This window comes from Rhinoderma darwinii, chromosome 1 (assembly GCF_050947455.1).
Source record: "Rhinoderma darwinii isolate aRhiDar2 chromosome 1, aRhiDar2.hap1, whole genome shotgun sequence".
Taxonomy (NCBI): domain Eukaryota; kingdom Metazoa; phylum Chordata; class Amphibia; order Anura; family Rhinodermatidae; genus Rhinoderma; species Rhinoderma darwinii.
The window spans coordinates 211,903,448-211,926,131 of record NC_134687.1 but is presented as its reverse complement, the minus strand read 5'-3'; positions in this window follow the sequence as shown (position 1 = coordinate 211,926,131).

Below are 22,684 nucleotides of genomic sequence, written 5' to 3'. Positions count from 1 at the left end.
CGACTACTCCTGGCCACAACTCTGCACATAAACTCACCATCCTGCTTCTACTCCTAGTGCCCTTACACTGTAACAGTGTCCCCTATGTGCCCGCACAAAGTAATAATGCGCTTTTTTGCCCCACATTATTTGTGCATTTCTTTGTGCCTCCCATTGTAATAATCCCTATTTGTGCTCCCCACAAGGTAATAGTGACCCCTTTGTGCCCAAAAAAAAGTACTAATTCTCCTTTGTGCCTCCACGAAAATGATAGTGCCTTCTGTGCCCCTCAGGGTAAAAATATCCCCTGCAGTCTGCACAGACAGATTGTAGGGTCTGCAGCCATCTATCGTTATTTCCAGGCCATATACTTAGCTGTTTTATGCTGTTCCTTCTATGCAGTGTGGCGTGCGGCAGCCTTTGACTTCTGAATTCTCCTCCCCAGTCTAGTCCACCCTGGCACTTTACAGTACTAAAGAGGAGGAGGCAAGGGAAGTGGAATCAGGATGCATCGAATGCCGCGCTGCGCAGGAGGCAGAGCATAAAAAATATCAGCCCTTGTGTGTTGAGCAGGGCTTGTGGTGACTGGTCACAACTGCGACCGCTATTCTATTACTCCACTAACCTACATGGGTGAAATATTAATAGATATATTTAACTTTTTTTACAATATAGAAGGAAAAATCAAAGAAAAAAGAAAAAAAAAGTGAATATGTGATTTTAAGTGATTTTTTCTTTACATCTGGTGCATGCTACTGGGTAGATACACTTGAATACATATTTGGCAACTTCTGACTTCAGCGATAAATAATAGGTGTGCATTTCTTACACGGTGGGCACTAGGCGGAGCTTACAATGAATGGTGCGTAAACTGGTTTTCGGTAAGCAGATTTTCCAAGCTGGTTTCCTGACACCATACGACCATTAGGGTATGTGCACACTAGGACTGGCTTTTACATCTGAAAAGACAGACTGTTTTCAGGAGAAAACAGCTGCGTCGTTTCAGACGTAAAAGCTCCTCCTCGCATTATGCGAGGCGTCTTTGACGGCCGATCATTTGAGCTGTTCTTCATTGAATTCAATGAAGAACGGCTCAAATTACGTTTCAAAGAAGTGTCCTGCACTTCTTTGACGAGGCAGTCATTTGACAGGTCATAAATGACAGGTCGTCGGCACAGTACGTCAGATATGCCATCAATATCTGATCGGTTGGCACCCCCAGCTGTTTTGAAAGGGCTGCAATGCTCGTTCCCCACAGCCTTCTCCCATTGTAGTGAAAAGACTGTAAGGCCGGATTTACATGAGCGTGTGCGTTTTGCGCGCGCAAAAAAAGCGGCGTTTTGCGCGCGCAAAAGGTACTTAACAGCTCTGTGTGTCCGCTGCGTATGATGCGTGGCTGTGTGATTTTCGCACAGCCGCCGTCATTATGACAATCTGTTTGTATGTTTGTAAACAGAAAAGCATGTGGTGCTTTTCTGTTTTCATTCATATTTTTTACTGCTGTTGCGCGAATCACGCGCGTCACACGGAAGTGCTTGCGTGTGCTGCGCGTGATTTTCACGCACCCATTGACTTCAATGGGTGCGTGATGCATGAGCAACGCACAAATATAGGACATGTCGCGAGTTTTACGCAGCGGACACACGCTGCGTGAAACTCACGGACAGTCTGCACGGCCCCATAGACTAACATAGGTCCGTGCGAGGCGCGCGAAAATCACGCGCATTGCACAGACGTATTACACGTTCGTCTAAATAAGCCCTTAGACTGTGAATCAATGCTACAAGTGTGTAGGCGATTCACAGTGTGAGCAGTAAAGGAAATTAAGTGAAAGTAGTGCTCGTACGAGCGCTGTGACCCCTTCAAAACGGCGGGTGCCGGGAGTCGGCAATCAGATTTTTGGGGACTGGAACACCCCTTTAACACCCCCAAAATGACTCTTTTATGGAAAGCAGACCCCCCCCCCCCAGGTATTAATTTAACAACATATCAAAGATTTGAGAATCTGCCATGTAAAATGTCTTCAGCATGTGGATGAGATTTGTATAATCTCATCTACTTGCCTTGTACTGTAATCTGCTGAAGACTTAACCTGCGCAAATCCGCAGGTAAAATCTGCAGCGAATACGCCACATGTAAAATCACTAAGTTTGGGGCTACACAGTGACTTCGGCCGCGACACAGGACGCACAGTCAAAGATTGCTATGTCCCATAGCCTATACTCAGTATACCAAAGCATTATTGCCTGTCAGTGTAAAACTGACAGGCAATCTATAGGCAGTTACTGATGGCAGACCTGAGGGCCATGGCTAGGCCCCCGGCTGCAATGGTAATCCATGAGCGCACCCCAATCGCAGGTGTGCTGGTGGGGTGACAGAGGGAGCTCTCTCCCTCTGTCAAACAACTTAGCGCCCTTTTACACTGGCCAATTACTAGGCAAACAAGCGTTCATAGAACACTCGTTGACGATAATTGCCCTGTGAAAAAAGAGCAGCGATCAGTAAATGAACGAGCAAACACTCGTTCATCTGCTGATCGTATCGTTTTAAAAAAGTTAAATATTATCGTTGATATGATATGATAATAATGTATGGGGACGAGCGATCGGAGTAACGAGCGCTCGTCCCCATACTAGCTCCTTGTGAAATATTTTTCATAAATCAATGTTTTATGTGTTTTTGAACAGCTTTAAAATTGACTTTTATTAAAATTATGTTTTTACATTTTAATATACAGTTTCTATGTATCCTGTATACATAGTAGCTGTATCGTTCTGTCTGAACCTCGTCCATCAGTTCAGCTGAACTGCTGGCTCGGCTGAAAACTGGTACTGCGTGTCTCTGACACAGGATTAAGCTAATAACAATCATATCTAAGTTAGATGTGATCATTATTAGCTTAATCATGTGTGTCAGAGACACGCAGTATCCGTTTCAGAGACATGCAGTACCAGGCTCAGACAGAGCGATACAGATTCTATGAATACAGGATACATAGCAGCTGTATCTTAAAAATTCAAAACATATTTTTAAATAAAAGTCAATTTAAAAGTTGTTCGAAAACACATAAAACATTGATTTATTTAAAACAAATTTTCTTTTAAGCCCTTTAGGACACAGCCTGTTTTGGCTTTGTGGACACAGTTGATTTTTCAAATCTGACATGTGTCGCTTTATGTGGTAATAGCTTTGGAATTCTTTAACCTATCCAAGTGATTCTGAGATTGTTTTCTCATGACATATTGTACTTTATGTTAGGGAAAATATTTGATCGATAAATTCAATATTTATTTGTGAAAAACAGATATTAATGTATCTACTTGTAAAACAGATAGTAATACAACACAAAATAGTTACTAGTTAACCTTTCCCATATGTCTACTTTATGTTTGCATCGGTTTTTTTTAGCATTATTTTATTTTTCTAGGAGGTTAAGAGGCTTAGAACTTTAGCAACAATTTCTCACATTTTCAAGAAAATTTCAAAAGGCTATTTTTTCAGGTACCAGTTCAGTTCTGAAGTGGCTTTGAGGGCCTTATATATTAGAAAGTCCCCATAAATCACCCCATTTTGAAAACTGCACCCCTCAAAGTATTCAAAACAGCGTTCAGAAAGTGTTTTAAACCTTTAGGCGTTTCGCAGGAATTAAAGCAAATTAGACGTGAAATTTACAAATGAAATTTTTTTTGCTGAAATTCATTTGTAATACAATTTTTTCTGTAACACAGAAAATTTTACTAGAGAAACGCAACTCAATATTTATTGCTCAGATTCTGCAGTCTTTAAAAATATCCCACATGTGGCCCTAGTATTATAATTTACTGAAGCACAGGCCTCATAAGCAAAGGAGCACCTAGTGGATTTTGGGGCCTCCTTTTTTTAGGAATATATTTTAGGCACCATGTCAGGTTTGAAGAGGTGTTGTGGTGCCAAAACAGTCGAAACCCCCCAAAAGTGTCCCCATTTTGGAATCTACAATCCCTCAAGGCATTTTTATAGGGGTATAGTGAGCATTTTGACCCAACTGTTTTTGTTTTTTTTTTGCATAATTTAGTGGAATTAGTCTGTGAAGATGAAAATCTACTTTTTTAACATAGAATTTTTTCATTTTTACAAGGAATAAAGGAGTAAAAGCACCCCAACATTTGTAAAACAATTTCTCCTGATTACGGCAATACCCCACATGTGGTCATAAACTGATGTTTGGACCCACAGCAGTGGTCAGAAGGGAAGGAGTGTCTTTTGGATTTTGGAGTGCAGATTTTGCTGGATTGGTTTTCAGTGCCATGTTGCATTTGCAACGACCTGGAGAGACCAAAACAGTGGAAACCCCACAAAAGTGACCCCATTTTGGAAACTACACCCCTCAAGGAATTTTTCTAGGGGTATAGTTAGCATTTTGACCCCACAGGTTTTTTGTAGAATTTAGTGGAAATAGGCCATGAAAATTTATTTCAACATTTTTGTCCACTAAAATGTTGAATTTTTTAGTTTTCACGGGATAAAAGAGAAAAAGCGCATTTGTAAAGCAATTTCTCCCGAGTACGGCAATACCCCACATGTGGTCATAAATGTTTTTTTATTAGAAATTAATCAACCCTTTCAGGACTGATCCTGAGGGTATGTTCACACGCAGTAGCAAAATACGTCTGAAATTCCGGAGCTGTTTTCGTCTGAAAACAGCTCCTGATTTTCAGACGTTTTTTAACAACTCGTGTTTTTCGCGGCGTATTTTACGGACGTTATTGGAGCTGTTTTTCAATGGAGTCAATAAAAAACGGCTCCAAAAACGTCCCAAGAAGTGACATGCACTTCTTTGACAGCGACGCGTGAAATAACGCCTCGCGGGAACAGAACATCGTAAAACCCATTGAAAGCAATGGGCAGATGTTTGTAGGCGTAATGGAGCAGTTTTTTCAGCCGTAATTCGAGGCGTAAAACGCCCGAATTACGTCTGAAAACAGTGCATGTGAACATAGCCTCACAGTGATACCAAATTTATATAGGTTTTTTATATTTTTCTACTTTTACAAAGAAAAGACTATTTGTTAAAAAAAAAAAATGTTTGTATCACCACATTCCAAGAGCCATAACTTTTTTATTTTTTGGTCGATTGAGCGGTGTGCGGGCTTATTTTTGGCGGGACGAGCTGTAGCTTTTATTTGTACCATTTTATGGTATATACAACTTCTTGATCACTTATTCAATTTTTTTTTAGAGATAAGGTGACCATAAGACCATTATTTATTACTTACGGCGTTCATCATGCACTATAAATGCTATTTTACTTTATTCTGCGGGTCGATACGATTACGGCGATACCATATGTATATAGTTTCATTTTATGTTTTGCAGGGTTTGCTCCAAAAAAATCACATTTTTATAAAATTATTTATATCGTTAAATTCAATATTTATTTGTGAAAAACAGATATTAATGTATCTACTTGTAAAACAGATAGTAATACAACACAAAATAGTTACTAGTTAACCTTTCCCATATGTTTACTTTATGTTTGCATCGGTTTTTTTTAACATTATTTTATTTTTCTAGGACGTTACAAGGCTTAGAACTTTAGCAACAATTTCTCACATTTTCAAGAAAATTTCAAAAGGCTATTTTTTCAGGTACCAGTTCAGTTGTGAAGTGGCTTTGAGGGCCTTATATATTAGAAAGTCCCCATAAATCACCCCATTTTGAAAACTGCACCCCTCAAAGTATTCAAAACAGCGTTCAGAAAGTGTTTTTTAACCCTTTAGGCGTTTCACAGGAATTAAAGCAAATTAGACGTGAAATTTACAAATTACATTTTTTTTGCTGAAATTCATTTGTAATATAATTTTTTCTGTAACAGAAAATTTTACTAGAGAAACGCAACTCAATATTTATTGCCCAGATTCTGCAGTTTTTAAAAATATCCCACATGTGGCCCTAGTATTATAATTTACTGAAGCACAGGCCTCATAAGCAAAGGAGCACCTAGTGGATTTTGGGGCCTCCTTTTTTTAGGAATATATTTTAGGCACCATGTCAGGTTTGAAGAGGTGTTGAGGTGCCAAAACAGTCGAAACCCCCCAAAAGTGTCCCCATTTTGGAATCTACAATCCCTCAAGGCATTTTTATAGGGGTATAGTGAGCATTTTGACCCAACTGTTTTTTTTTTTTGCATAATTTAGTGGAATAAGTCTGTGAAGATGAAAATGTACTTTTTTTAACATAGAATTTTTTCATTTTTACAAGGAATAAAGGAGTAAAAGCACCCCAACATTTGTAAAACAATTTCTCCTGATTACGGCAATACCCCACATGTGGTCATAAACTGATGTTTGGACCCACAGCAGTGGTCAGAAGGGAAGGAGTGTCTTTTGGATTTTGGAGTGCAGATTTTGCTGGATTGGTTTTCAGTGCCATGTTGCGTTTGCAACGACCAGGAGAGACCAAAACAGTGGAAACCCCACAAAAGTGACCCCATTTTGGAAACTACACCCCTCAAGGAATTTTTCTAGGGGTATAGTTAGCATTTTGACCCCACAGGTTTTTTGTAGAATTTAGTGGAAATAGGCCGTGAAAATTAATATCAACATTTTTGTCCACTAAAATGTTGAATTTTTTAGTTTTCACGGGATAAAAGAGAAAAAGCGCATTTGTAAAGCAATTTCTCCCGAGTACGGCAATACCCCACATGTGGTCATAAATGTTTTTTTATTAGAAATTAATTAACCCTTTCAGGACTGATCCTGAGGGTATGTTCACACGCAGTAGCAAAATACGTCTGAAATTCCGGAGCTGTTTTCGTCTGAAAACAGCTCCTGATTTTCAGACGTTTTTTAACAACTCGTGTTTTTCGCGGCGTATTTTACGGACGTTATTGGAGCTGTTTTTCAATGGAGTCAATAAAAAACGGCTCCAAAAACGTCCCAAGAAGTGACATGCACTTCTTTGACGTGGGCGTTTTTTGACAGCGACACGTGAAATAACGCCTCGCGGGAACAGAACATCGTAAAACCCATTGAAAGCAATGGGCAGATGTTTGTAGGCGTAATGGAGCAGTTTTTTCAGCCGTAATTCGAGGCGTAAAACGCCCGAATTACGTCTGAAAACAGTGCATGTGAACATAGATTCACAGTGATACCAAATTTATATAGGTTTTTTATATTTTTCTACTTTTACAAAGAAAAGACTATTTGTTAAAAAAAAAAAATTTTTGTATCACCACATTCCAAGAGCCATAACTTTTTTATTTTTTGGTCGATTGAGCGGTGTGCGGGCTTATTTTTGGCGGGACGAGCTGTAGCTTTTATTGGTACCATTTTATGGTACATACAACTTCTTGATCACTTATTCAATTTTTTTTAGAGATAAGGTGACCATAAGACCATTATTTATTACTTACGGCGTTCATCATGCACTATAAATGCTATTTTACTTTATTCTGCGGGTCGATACGATTACGGCGATACCATATGTATATAGTTTCTTTTTATGTTTTGCAGGGTTTGCTCAAAAAAAATCACATTTTTATAAAATTATTTATTTTTTGTGTCACCATAACTTTTTTCTTTGTCAGTCAAAAAAGCGGTGTAAGGTGTTAGAATTTCTTGCTACTATTTTGTGGTACATGCGATTTTTTGATAACTTTTTATTCTATATTTTGGGATCAGTGGTGACCAAAAAATAGCGATGCTAGCATAGTTTTTATTTTATTTTTTTTCCGGTGTTCACCGTGCGGGAAAAATAACATTATAGTTAAATAGCTTGGGTCGTTACAAATGCGATGACACTAAATATGTGTACTTTTTTAACATTTTTATTTTTTTCCTATAATAAAATACTTTTTAAAGGAAAAAATAACTTTTAGTTTTACACTTTTATGAAATAATTTTTTTAACTTTTTTTTAATTTTTCTTTTACTTCTTACACTTTCTGCTAGAATACATTACACTACCTAGGTAGTGTAATCCAACTGTCAGTGTGACATCACAGTCACTCTGACAGTAAACCTATGAGGACCAGCCAGAGGCCATACATGGCAGACCCGGAAGTCGTTGTCTGGCCTCCGGTTGCCATGGCAAGCCCAATGATTGCACGGGGGCTGCCGATGTGCTACAAAACCCCTAAATGCGGCGATCGCAATCGATTGCCGCATTTAAGAAGTTAATTGACAAAATCAACGGTGATGAGCCACAGGACAGGGGATACATGTGTGATCGCTGGCAGCAATAAGGAGAACAGGGGACTAAAAGTCCCCTGAAGTTCTCCATCACAAATCTCGGACTTCCGGGGTCTGTGTCGGCAGCTCCGTAGAAATGAATGGAGCGCCGGTCGCGCTTGTGCGCATACGTGACCAGCGCTCCTTTCATTTTTAGTGAGCTGCGCAGACGCCGGAAGTCAGAGGTTAGTCATGGAGAACTGCGGGGGACTATCAGTCCCCTGTTCTCCTTATCGCTGCCAGTGATCACACATGTATCCCCTATCCTGTGGTACTTTCTGTCCCCTGTTCTCCCTATCGCTGCCAGCGATCACACATGTATCCCCTATCCTCTGGATAGGGGATACATGTCTTTTGTAGGAACAACCCCTTTAATGGCAGAGCGGGGTGATACCTCCCTGCTCTGCCATAGTGTTTAGTGGCGTCGCGCTGTAGTAGCCACAGCGGCAGCTAGCGGAGCCTCCGGCCATGGCGGGGGCCCGTGCCGGCGGGCGACATGGGCCACCTCATGCCGCGGGCCCCGTAGCAGCCGCTACGGCTGATACGGCGGTAGTTACGCCACTGGACACATACCATAAGTGGGTCTGGGTGCTGAGACCACCACCGCTAAAACAAAGGTGCAGACAGTGGCGTAACTACCGCCGTAGCTGCCGTAGCGGCTGCTACAGGGCCTGCGGCATGAGGGGGCCCGTCTCACCCACCGGAACGGGCCCCCACCATGGCCGGAGGCTCCGCTAGCAGCCACTATGGCTGCTACAGCGGGACGCCACTGAACACTACGGCAGAGCAGGGAGGTATCCCCCCGCACCACATCAATAAAAAGTTACTATAGTAACTCGGGCCGCTGGCCCCTGTTACTATAGTAACTGACAGTACTTACCCTCCTGGTTCCGGAGCGCAGTGGAGGTCCTGACGTCACAGCGCTGTGCGCAGCGCATGACGTCACAACGCTATGCGCCGCGCACAACATCGTGATCCTGGATAGAGTTAGGACAGAGCTTCCGCCGCGGCTGAAGAGGAGGGTAAGATTAATATCCGTCTGCTGAAGCTGACTGGCGGGGTCCGACTCCCAGGAGCCGACCAATCAGCTGTTTTGAAGGGGCCGCAGGGTTCGTACGAGAGCTGCTTCCCCTTCATTCCGGTCACACTGTGAATCGGTGTCGGCGATTCACAGTGTGAGCAAGTAAGGGAAATGAAGGGGAAGTGGCTCTCGTACGAGTGCTGCGGCCCCTTCAAAACAGCTGATTGGCGGGTCCCGGGAGACGGACCCCGACACATCAGCTATTGATGGCCTATCCTGAGGATAGGCCATCAATGTTTAGGGACTGGACAAGTCCTTTAAGCCTACGATGTAACAGGTTTAGAGGGCCCATGAGACAGGATCACAGATTGTGTGATGCTGTCTGCTGGGCCCTGTATCTAAGCCAATCACATGGTAGGCTTAGATACATGGCCCATGTGTGATCCTGTCTGATGGGCCCTGTATTACTGTATAAGATTACTATCTGCCTGACCCTGTATCTAAGCCTACCTTGTGGTAGGCTTAGATACAGGGTCCCACAGACAGTATCACACATGGGCCCTGTATCTAAGCCTAACACATGTGTTACTAATCGTTTTTTTTGTGTGTTTTCTTACAGGTTCGGTCGTTGGACTACGTCGGATTCCAGGACTACTTCGATGATGGCTTTTTTTATTATCAATAAAATGGTTAATGAGGGTTGCGTGGTTTATTTTTATTTCAATAAAATATTTTTTCTATGTCTTTGTGTTTTTTTTTAAACTTTATTACTACCGCCTTAGTAATGGCCGCCGGCTGAGTGACAGCGTCCATTGCTAAGGCGGGGCTTAGTGTTAGCCGGTGCAGAGGCTAACACTAACCCCCTTTATTACCCCGGTACCCACCGCCACCAGGGGTGCTGGGAAGATCCGGGTACGATCCAGTACTTGACCATCTGTAGTGATGGTCGGGCAATGGGGCGGCCGCAGGCTGTGGAAGGCCTTATACAGTGGCCCTTCCCACCCTGGTAATGCTAGGTTGCTGCTGCTTTATTGTATCTGGCTGGTTATGAAAAATGGGGGGGACCCCACGTCATTTAAAAAAAAAAAAATACAAAATAATTGGAAAGAACGATGTGGGGTCCCCCCCAATTTTCATAACCAGCCAGATACAATACAGCAGCAGCAGGCAGCATTACCAGGGTGGTAGGGGCCACTGTTTTTGGCCTTCCCCAGCCTAATACTACCAGCCGGTGGCCGCCCCGGTGCCTGCCCGTCACTACAGATGGTTGGGTATTGGTTTGTACCCGGCTCTTCCCAGTACCTCTGGTGGCGGTGGGTACCGGGGTAATAATGGGGGTTAGTGTTGGCCTCTGCATCGGCTAACATTAAGCCCCACCTTAGTAATGGAGGTTATCAATCAGCCAGCGGCCATTACTAAGTCGGTAATAATAAAGTTTAAAAAAGCACAAGCACATAGAAAAAATATTTTATTGAAATAAAAAAACACAACCCCCATTAACCATTTTATTGAGAATAAAAAAAACGCTGTCATTGAAGTCCTCGTATACGAAGTCCAACAACCGAACCTGTAAAAAAACACAAACACACAAAAATAATCAGTAGCACATAAAGAAGCAAATTTATTATTCTTACCTTTCCTGGGTCCAGCGCTGGAGCCGCAATGTCAGCGAGCTGAGCCCTGTATCTAATCCAATCATGTGTGATACTGTCTGCTCGGCCCTGTATCTAATCCTATCATGTGTGATACTGTCTGCTGAGTCACTGTATCTAATCTTATCATGTTTGATGCTATCGTCTGAGCCACTGTATCTAATACAATCATGTGTGATATTGTCTGTTGAGCCACTGTATCTGATCTTATCATGTGTGATACTGTCTGCTGAGCCACTGTATCTAATCCTATCATGTGTGATACTGTCTGCTGAGCCACTGCATCTAATCCTATCATGTGTGATACTGTCTGCTGAGCCACTGTATCTAATCCTATCATGTGTGATACTGTCTGCTGAGCTGTGTATCTAATCCTATCATGTGTGATACTGTCTGCTGGGCCACCGTATCTAATCCCATTATGTGTGATACTGTCTGCTAAACCACTGTATCTAATCCCATTATGTGTGATACTGTCTGCTGAGCCACTGTATCTAATCCCATTATGTGTGATACTGTCTGCTGAGCCACTCTATCTAATCCTATCATGTGTGATACTGTCTGCTGAGCCAATGTGTCTAATCCTATCATGTGTGATACTGTCCGCTGGGGCTCTGTATCTAATCCTATCATGTGTGATGCTGTCTGCTGGGGCTTTGTATCTAATCCTATCATGTGTGATACTGTCTGCTGAGCCAATGTATCCTATCCATAGTTTATAGGGTCGTAGTGCTATACACACATTTTTTTGGCCAGACACATATATATTGGGGCTATTTCCCCTGACATTTTAAGTCCTTAGTGATGCCCCGGCTGCTAGTGCTGCATTGCTGGGTCACTTAGGAGACCCAGCGATGCAACTGAAAGCTGCAGACCATTGGCCATGAGAAGTTTGTGGGTGGGGGGGACCCAATAAGAACTTTTGCATCGGGGCCCATGAGCCTTTACCTATGCCCCTGATTATAGGTGTATGCAGTATATAGCGGTATTATATGTGAGTGTAGTATATAGCAGTATAATAGGTGTGCAGTGAATATAATGGTACTATATGTCTACAGTTATAGCAGTATTTTTTATACAAACAATATGTAGTGGTATTATATGTGTACACACCTATAACACCGCTATATAATGTACAGAGTATAAAGTGATTTGATTAATTATACTTGCAGCATATATGTTGGACTCTATATGTACAATATATGGCAGCATTTTATATATATATATATATATATACATATATATATATATATATATATATAATACATATACAGTACATGGGGGTATTATTCAGTCACTATGTGGTTATGGTGTGGAGGTATTATTCAGTAACAGTATGGGGGTATTATTCAGTAACTGTATGGGGGTATTATTCAGTAACGGTATGGGAGTATTATTCAGTCACTATGTGGTTATGGTGTGGCGGTATTATTCAGTAACAGTATGGGGGTATTATTCAGTCACTATGTGGTTATGGTGTGGGGGTATTATTCAGTCACTATGTGGTTATGTTGTGGCGGTATTCAGTAACAGTATGGGGGTATTATTCAGTCACTGTGGTTATGGTGTGGTGGTATTATTCAGTATCAGTACGGGGGTATTATTCAGTCACTATGTGGTTATGGTGTGGTGGTATTATTCAGTAACAGTATGGGGGTATTATTCAGTCACTATGTGGTTATGATGTGGAGGTATTATTCAGTAACAGTATGGGGGTATTATTCAGTCACTATGTGGTTATGGTGTGGTGGTATTATTCAGTAACAGTATGGGGGTATTATTCAGTCACTATGTGGTTATGATGTGGAGGTATTATTCAGTAACAGTATGGGGGTAATATTCAGTCACTATGTGGTTATGGTGTGGTGGTATTCAGTAACATTATGGGGGTAATATTCAGTCACTATGTGGTTATGATGTGGAGGTATTATTCAGTAACAGTGTGGAGGTATTATTCAGTAACAGTATGGGGGTAATATTCAGTCACTATGTGGTTATGGTGTGGTGGTATTATTCAGTAACATTATGGGGGGTATTATTCAGTCACTATGTGGTTATAGTGTGGTGGTATTCAGTAACAGTATGGGGTATTATTCAGTAACAGTATGGGGTATTATTCAGTCACCATGTGGTTATGGTGTGGCGGTATATTCAGTAACAGTACGGGGGTATTATTCAGTCACTATGTGGTTATGGTGTGGCGGTATTATTCAGTAACAGTACGGGGGTATTATTCAGTCACTATGTGGTTATGGTGTGGCGGTATTATTCAGTAACAGTATGGGGGTATTATTCAGTCACTATGTGGTTATGGTGTGGGGGTATTATTCAGTAACAGTATGGGGGTATTATTCAGTCACTGTGGTTATGGTGTGGGGGTATTATTCAGTAACAGTATGGGGGTATTATTCAGTAACAGTATGGGATATTATTCAGTAACAGTATGGGGGTATTATTCAGTAACAGTATGGGGGTATTATTCAGTAACAGTATGGGGTATTATTCAGTAACAGTATGGAGGTATTATTCAGTAACAGTATTGGGTATTATTCAGTAACAGTATGGGGGTATTATTCAGTAACAGTATGGAGGTATTATTCAGTAACAGTATGGAGGTATTATTCAGTAACAGTATGGGGGTATTAATCAGTAACAGTATGGGGGTATTAATCAGTAACAGTATGGGGATATTAATCAGTAACAGTATGGGGGTATTATTCAGTAACAGTATGGGGTATTATTCAGTAACAGTATGGGGTATTATTCAGTAACAGTATGGGGGTATTATTCAGTAACAGTATGGGGTATTATTCAGTAACAGTATGGGGGTATGATTCAGTATCAGTATGGTGGTATTATTCAGTAACAGTATGGAGGTATTATTCAGTAACAGTATGGGGGTATTATTCAGTAACAGTATGGAGGTATTATTCAGTAACAGTATGGGGGTATTATTCAGTAACAGTATGGGGGTATTATTCAGTCACTATGTGGTTATGGTGTGGGTGTATTATTCAGTATCAGTACGGGGGTATTATTCAGTCACTGTGGTTATGGTGTGGTGGTATTATTCAGTATCAGTACGGGGGTATTATTCAGTCACTATGTGGTTATGGTGTGGTGGTATTATTCAGTAACAGTATGGGGGTATTATTCAGTCACTATGTGGTTATGATGTGGAGGTATTATTCAGTAACAGTATGGGGGTATTATTCAGTCACTATGTGGTTATGGTGTGGTGGTATTATTCAGTAACAGTATGGGGGTATTATTCAGTCACTATGTGGTTATGATGTGGAGGTATTATTCAGTAACTGTATGGGGGTAATATTCAGTCACTATGTGGTTATGGTGTGGTGGTATTCAGTAACATTATGGGGGTAATATTCAGTCACTATGTGGTTATGATGTGGAGGTATTATTCAGTAACAGTACGGGGGTATTATTCAGTCACTATGTGGTTATGGTGTGGTGGTATTATTCAGTAACAGTATGGGGGTATTATTCAGTTACTGTGTGGTTATGATGTGGCGGTATTCAGTAACAGTATGGGGGTATTATTCAGTCACTGTGGTTATGGTGTGGTGGTATTATTCAGTATCAGTATGGGGGTAATATTCAGTCACTATGTGGTTATGATGTGGAGGTATTATTCAGTAACAGTACGGGGGTATTATTCAGTCACTATGTGGTTATGGTGTGGTGGTATTATTCAGTAACAGTATGGGGGTATTATTCAGTTACTGTGTGGTTATGATGTGGCGGTATTCAGTAACAGTATGGGGGTATTATTCAGTCACTGTGGTTATGGTGTGGTGGTATTATTCAGTATCAGTACGGGGGTATTATTCAGTCACTATGTGGTTATGGTGTGGTGGTATTATTCAGTAACAGTATGGGGGTATTATTCAGTCACTATGTGGTTATGATGTGGAGGTATTATTCAGTAACAGTATGGGGGTAATATTCAGTCACTATGTGGTTATGGTGTGGTGGTATTATTCAGTAACAGTATGGGGGTAATATTCAGTCACTATGTGGTTATGGTGTGGTGGTATTATTCAGTAACATTATGGGGGATATTATTCAGTCACTATGTGGTTATAGTGTGGTGGTATTATTCAGTAACAGTATGGGGTATTATTCAGTAATAGTATGGGGTATTATTCAGTCACCATGTGGTTATGGTGTGGCGGTATATTCAGTAACAGTACGGGGGTATTATTCAGTCACTATGTGGTTATGGTGTGGCGGTATTATTCAGTAACAGTATGGGGGTATTATTCAGTTACTGTGTGGTTATGATGTGGCGGTATTCAGTAACAGTATGGGGGTATTATTCAGTCACTGTGGTTATGGTGTGGTGGTATTATTCAGTATCAGTACGGGGGTATTATTCAGTCACTGTGGTTATGGTGTGGTGGTATTATTCAGTAACAGTATGGGGGTATTATTCAGTCACTATGTGGTTATGATGTGGAGGTATTATTCAGTAACAGTATGGGGGTATTATTCAGTAACAGTATGGAGGTATTATTCAGTCACTATGTGGTTATGGTGTGGTGGTATTATTCAGTAACAGTATGGGGGTATTATTCAGTCACTATGTGGTTATGATGTGGAGGTATTATTCAGTAACAGTATGGGGGTAATATTCAGTCACTATGTGATTATGGTGTGGTGGTATTCAGTAACATTATGGGGGTAATATTCAGTCACTATGTGGTTATGATGTGGAGGTATTATTCAGTAACAGTGTGGAGGTATTATTCAGTAACAGTATGGGGTATTATTCAGTAACAGTATGTGGTATTATTCAGTCACCATGTGGTTATGGTGTGGCGGTATATTCAGTAACAGTACGGGGGTATTATTCAGTCACTATGTGATTATGGTGTGGGGGTATTATTCAGTAACAGTATGGGGGTATTATTCAGTCACTGTGGTTATGGTGTGGGGGTATTATTCAGTAACAGTATGGGGGTATTATTCAGTAACAGTATGGGATATTATTCAGTAACAGTATGGGGGTATTATTCAGTAACAGTATGGGGGTATTATTCAGTAACAGTATGGGGTATTATTCAGTAACAGTATGGGGTATTATTCAGTAACAGTATGGGGGTATTATTCAGTCACTATGTGATTATGGTGTGGGGGTATTATTCAGTAACAGTATGGGGGTATTATTCAGTCACTGTGGTTATGGTGTGGGGGTATTATTCAGTAACAGTATGGGGGTATTATTCAGTAACAGTATGGGGGTATTATTCAGTAACAGTATGGGGGTATTATTCAGTAACAGTATGGGGTATTATTCAGTAACAGTATGGGGTATTATTCAGTAACAGTATGGGGGTATTATTCAGTAACAGTATGGGGGTATTATTCAGTAACAGTATGGGGTATTATTCAGTAACAGTATGGGGTATTATTCAGTAACAGTATGGGGGTATTATTCAGTAACAGTATGGAGGTATTATTCAGTAACAGTATGGAGGTATTATTCAGTAACAGTATGGTGGTATTATTCAGTAACAGTATGGTGGTATTATTCAGTAACAGTATGGGGGTATTAATCAGTAACAGTATGGGGGTATTATTCAGTAACAGTATGGGGGTATTATTCAGTAACAGTATGGGGTATTATTCAGTAACAGTATGGGGGTATTATTCAGTATCAGTATGGAGGTATTATTCAGTAACAGTATGGGGGTATTATTCTGTAACAGTATGGGGTATTATTCAGTAACAGTAAGGGGGTATTATTCAGTATCAGTATGGTGGTATTATTCAGTAACAGTATGGGGGTATTAATCAGTAACAGTATGGGGGTATTATTCAGTAACATTATGGGGTATTATTCAGTAACAGTATGGAGGTATTATTCAGTAACAGTATGGAGGTATTATTCAGTAACAGTGTGGAGGTATTATTCAGTAACAGTATGGAGGTATTATTCAGTAACAGTATGGTGGTATTATTCAGTAACAGTATGGTGGTATTATTCAGTAACAGTATGGGGGTATTAATCAGTAACAGTATGGGGGTATTAATCAGTAACAGTATGGGGGTATTATTCAGTAACAGTATGGGGTATTATTCAGTAACAGTATGGGGGTATTATTCAGTAACAGTATGGGGTATTATTCAGTAACAGTATGGAGGTATTATTCAGTATCAGTATGGAGGTATTATTCAGTAACAGTATGGGGGTATTATTCAGTAACAGTGTGGGGTATTATTCAGTAACAGTATGGGGGTATTATTCAGTATCAGTATGGGGGTATTAGTCAGTAACAGTATGGGGGTATTATTCAGTAACAGTATGGGGTATTATTCAGTAACAGTATGGGGGTATTATTCAGTAACAGTATGGGGTATTATTCAGTAACAGTATGGAGGTATTATTCAGTATCAGTATGGAGGTATTATTCAGTAACAGTATGGGGGTATTATTCAGTAACAGTGTGGGGTATTATTCAGTAACAGTATGGGGGTATTAATCAGTAACAGTATGGGGGTATTATTCAGTAACAGTATGGAGGTATTATTCAGTAACAGTATGGAGGTATTATTCAGTAACAGTATGGGGTATTATTGGTAATGTTGGTCTTACAATCTATGTAAATTATTGTGGTGTGGGCTGTGGGGAAGTGTGAGTGTGGCAGCAGATGATCAGGCTAAGAGACAGTCTGCAGAGTGGCATGTGATGTACTTTGACATGTAGGTGATACTTACGTGTGGGATGTGGGCCCATAACTTGTGTACAGCCCAGGGCCTAAGATCATATTAATCCACCACTGGCATCGAGCCAGCACAGGCAGACCACTACAATACAGAAGGTAGAGCAAAGAAACCAGCCCAGGACGTGCCGCTTAACAACAGTTCTGAGCGCGACCCGTCCTGGACTGGCCTGAATGGAATTGCAGAGAGTGACGCCGCAAATGAGACTGGCTGCCGAGGAGAGATTAGTTCAGTGCAGGGCCGACTGTACTATTTGCACTGCACTGATTGGCAGTAAGAAGAATTCTTTAAATATTTTCCATACTTCAAACAGCACTTTAAGGCTATGTTCACACAGAGTTTTTTGCAGGAGGAAAATTCTGCCTCAAAATTCCGTTTGAGATTTTGAGACAGATTTTGTCCCTTCCTGCACGTCGTTTGCCGCGTTTTTCGCTTGCGCCTATTGCGTGCTACGGGCAAAAAACTCAGCGAAATACGCTTTCTCTGCCTCCCATTGATGTCAATGGGAGGTCAGAGGCGTAAACGCGTGAAGATAGGGCATGTCCCTTCTTTCTCGGGAGGCATTTTCGGCTGGTTTTTGACGAGTTTTGCGGAGCGGTTTCCGCGCCAAAAAACGTGTCAAAATACTCTATGTGAACAGGGCCTAACAAATAAACATCAAATGTTTTGCTATTTAAATAATTTATATATTGCGTGTTTGTGTAAAGCTAGTAATATGAAAACTCCGATAGATTTGGGGGGGGGGGCGCCTTTTTATAGTCCGCCTCAGGCAGCAGAGGGGCTAGGTTCACCCCTGTCCGGCCCTGCCGACAGTGTGCATCAGGAACAACACCAGTTGCCATGCTAACCATCGGCAAAGCCCGAGATTTCAGAGCAGGATCTGCCGATGTACTAGAAACCCCTAAAATGCGGCGATCGCAACTCATTTGAGGGGTTAATTGCCGAAATCAGCGGCAATGGACCGCTGGCTGGCAAGAGTGGAGTGTCAGCTGTCTGAGACGATGACAGTGTGCACCGGAAACGACTTGTGCGGGAAGTAACCTCTTGAGACGACGTATAGTTACTAAATGGTGCGGCTAGGGGTTAAGGGTGCGTTCACACGTAGCGTAAATACTGTGTTGCGTAAAATCCGTAGCATAATACAGTAGCAGCAGATTTGATGAGATTTGAACAAATCTCATCCACACGCTGCATAAATGATTAGCGGAGAAAAACGCTCAGAAATTGATCTGTGGTGCGTTTTTTTAATTCGCAGCATGTCAATTGTGTTTGCATAATCGTTGCTTTTTTGTTGCAGGTTTTCCCCATTGAATTCAATGGGGAGGTAAAACCCACAACAAATAGCAGATGTTGCGATTTTTGCGGCAGAGAAGCTGCGATTACGTCGCAAAAATTGCAACCCAGAAAAAGAAAAATCTTATACCCAGAACTCTGTGCTTCTTCGTCCAGGCCAGCCTCCTGGGATGACGGTTCATCCCATGTGACTGCTGCAGCCAATCACAGGCTGCAGCGGTCCCATGGTAATAAACGTCATCCCAGGAAGCCGGTCTGCAGGACGTCAGAGGGTATGTGTTTTTGGTTTTTTTAAACGTGCAATTTTCAGCAGCAGATATTCCGGTCGAAAAACTGAACCACAATTTGGTGTGGTTTTTCGGCCGGAATTCCATGCACCAGCTAGGGCGGATACGCTGTGTACCTTTACGTAGCATATCCCCCCTGTGTGAACGTAGCCTAAATGTTGTTTTTTCATGCATTTTTTTAGTACAGCCAGATGCTACATTAAAGTCTATAGTAAAATATAAAATGCACTAAATACAACTGTATTTTGGTTTGTGGCATTTTTGAGGCAATTTTGAGGTTAGTGCCATTTTCCAGGCGTTTTTTCCCATAGTCTTCTCTATAGGACTTCAAAACAATAGAAAAAAAGCATGTACAATATGACACCAAATGAAAAACGCCACCAAAAATGCCACTATAAACGCCGTAAAAAAAACGCATGTTCCATTTTAATAACTGGCATTTTAGAAGTGTTTTTTTTTGATGCAGTTAAAATTGCCAGAAAAATGTTGTGTGTGAAGAAGAAGCCTAAGGATTTATTTATAAGAGTCATTTTTGTTAAATTTTTTTGCAACAATTCCGATCTCATCAAACGTCTCAAAAACCACAAAAAGTCCGGATGTACCCTAATTGAAAGTAAGGCCCTAAAATGCATAATGTAAATCCAACCTAACACATTCCAGTCACATACAAGTATATTATGATCACTAGTACATGTCCCCATTAACAAAAAGATGAATTTGTTTAAATACTAAAATAAGGCTGTGTTCACACGCAGCAGTTTTTTTTACATACATGTGAATGTTGTTGTTTCTGCAGCATGTGCTTGAATTTTCTGCAAACCTCATTTAGATGAATGAGACAGTCATACCTCCCAATGGCCCAGATCGAGTGGGACAGTCACAGTTTTTAGCTAGGGGCCCGCCGTCCCAGGCGGCCGTCAGCTCCCTGCTTCACCATTCTCTATGTAACACCAGCCATGAGCCACACAGAGCACAGACCGGAGAAGACTCGCTGAGGGATCTCCTCCACTTGTCGTTGAAACGGGAATAGGTGAGTATTTTTTTTTTTTTTTTTTATTAGGTACTATGGTGGCATTATACTAAGTGTGGGGGCAGCTATGGGGACAATATACTGGGTGTGGAAGCAGCTGTTGGGGCATTATACTATCTGGGGTCAGCTATGGTGGCATTATACTATGTAGGGGGCACTATATGGGCATTATATTGTGTAGGTGCAACTATGGGACATTATGTGTGGGGGCAGATATGGGGGCATTATACTGTGTGGGGCACTATAAAGGCATTATACTGTGTAGGGCTACTATAGAGGCATTATACGGTGTGTCGGACGACTATGAGGCATTATACTCTGTCGGGGGCATCTATGGGGCATTATACTGTATGGGGAGGCACTATAGGGGAACTATACTGTGTAAGGGGCAGCTATGGGGGCATTATAATGTGTGGAGGCTACTATGAGGGCATTACACTGTGTGGGGGGCACTGTGGGGGCATAATACTGTGTGGGAAGCCTATGCGGCATTATATTGTGTGGGGGGCTATATGGGGTATTATACTGTGGGGAGGCACTATAGGAAAATGATACTGTGTGGGCTGAACTCAGTGTGTATGGGCAGGGATTGGGCGAGTTTATAGGTGTTGCTTAACAGGAAAAAAATTGCGCACCGCACCAGTTGCCAATCTTTACTCTACTTCAAAGTTGGGAAGTATGAAACAGTTGCAGACATTTTGCAACAAATGTGCCATGTGTAATCACTCAATTATTTGGGTAATATGTACTATATGTATTTGGCATTGCATATTTGTTACAAATACAATCTAGCACGATTTCCATTATAAAGGATACAAGTCCCCATACTATGCCTGGTTTGAAGGATATAAACATAGCGCTGTTCACACGCTTACTGGTAAATCATTGTGTCGACAAGCTAATGTCAGACAAGCTCACATAATGAAGGTACAGTAAGAAAGCTAACACAGTGGGAGGTGACCTTCTTGTAACCTTTATCAACTAAGGAGGTGTCATTTCTTCTATGAGAATCCAAAGACTGCACATAGCTGCAGATAACTGTTGGATGTAAATAATTTTAGGCAGTTCCACTCTGTACTGTGCTAAGAAAATACACACATTCATCGAAACGTTTTTATATAATGAATCTCTTTTTAGGTTTTTGCTAATTTCTGCCATCATAATATATGTTCAATTAGACAAAGAATAATACAATGTAAAGGTCGCAGTCACACGTGGCAGATTTTGTTGCAGAAATTTCTGAGACTGAAAAACAGTCCCATTTATCCGATGGGAAATGGCAGAATTCCATACACCTGCTGCAGAAAGAATCACATTCAGATAAATGGAACTAATTTTCAGTTGCAGAACATTTCTGCAATAAAATCTGCTGCGTGTGACTGCACCCAAACGTATGCAGTATCCTAAAATTGTATTGTACAGTACATGGCGGCATTAGAGCCAGTTCACACTGGCAAATTATTGTTATGATCTGTGTGTTTGCAAGCAATAAGTAAAGTTGGCGGTGTAAATAAAGAAAAAGTGTCGCGATGAACATTGTCATAATCGTTTATCATTGATCTTAATCATGTCGCCAGAAAACATGATCTGGGGTATGATTGGTAAAATAAAGGCATTCCTCACAATCGTTCGGCTCTTGCAAGAGCTGTCGCTAGGAAGCAAGGATTGTCCTGATGGAAAACCCCTGAGATCCTCAAGAACTACTTTGCCAATTATTTAAAAAGTCATTCTTTTTAAAGGGACCTTTGTTCATTAGTATTATATGGTGGCATTATTTATGCGGTGGTATTATTTATTTTGTATAGTATAGCATCATTATGAATACAAGGTGGTGGTAGATGTGTGTAAATTATATGGCAACATTATATTCTTTTGCAGTATATGGCACCATTATATATTAAAACTGTGTTAGAACCATCATTAACATTTTGCGGTGAGCCATCCATAGAATATTTAATATTCTTCCCCACTTCAGCATCAAATAATGCTGACAACATAAATAATAAGGCTGCATCATTGCAAATAAATATATGTTATACACCTTAGCTGCTGTAGAACCTTATAATACTCACTGCAGCTTCTGCATAACCTCATACTACACACCTCAGTTGCAGAAGAATATAAATATAGCACAAGAACCAAGCTCAGTACAGATATACAGCACCAGAACAAAGCTCAATACATAAATAGAGTGCCAGAACCAAGCTCAGTACTTAAATACAGCAACTGAACCAAGCTAAGTACATGAATACAGCATCAGAATTAAGTTTAGTACATAAATACAGTGCCAAAACAAAGCTCTGTACATATATACAGTACCAGAACAAAGCTCAGTACATATAAACAGCACCAGAACAAAGCTCAGTACATAAATACAGCCCCAGAACTTAGCTCATTACATAAATACAGTATCAGAACAAAGCTCAGCACATATAAACATCTCAAAAGAGTATACTTTTGGTCCGT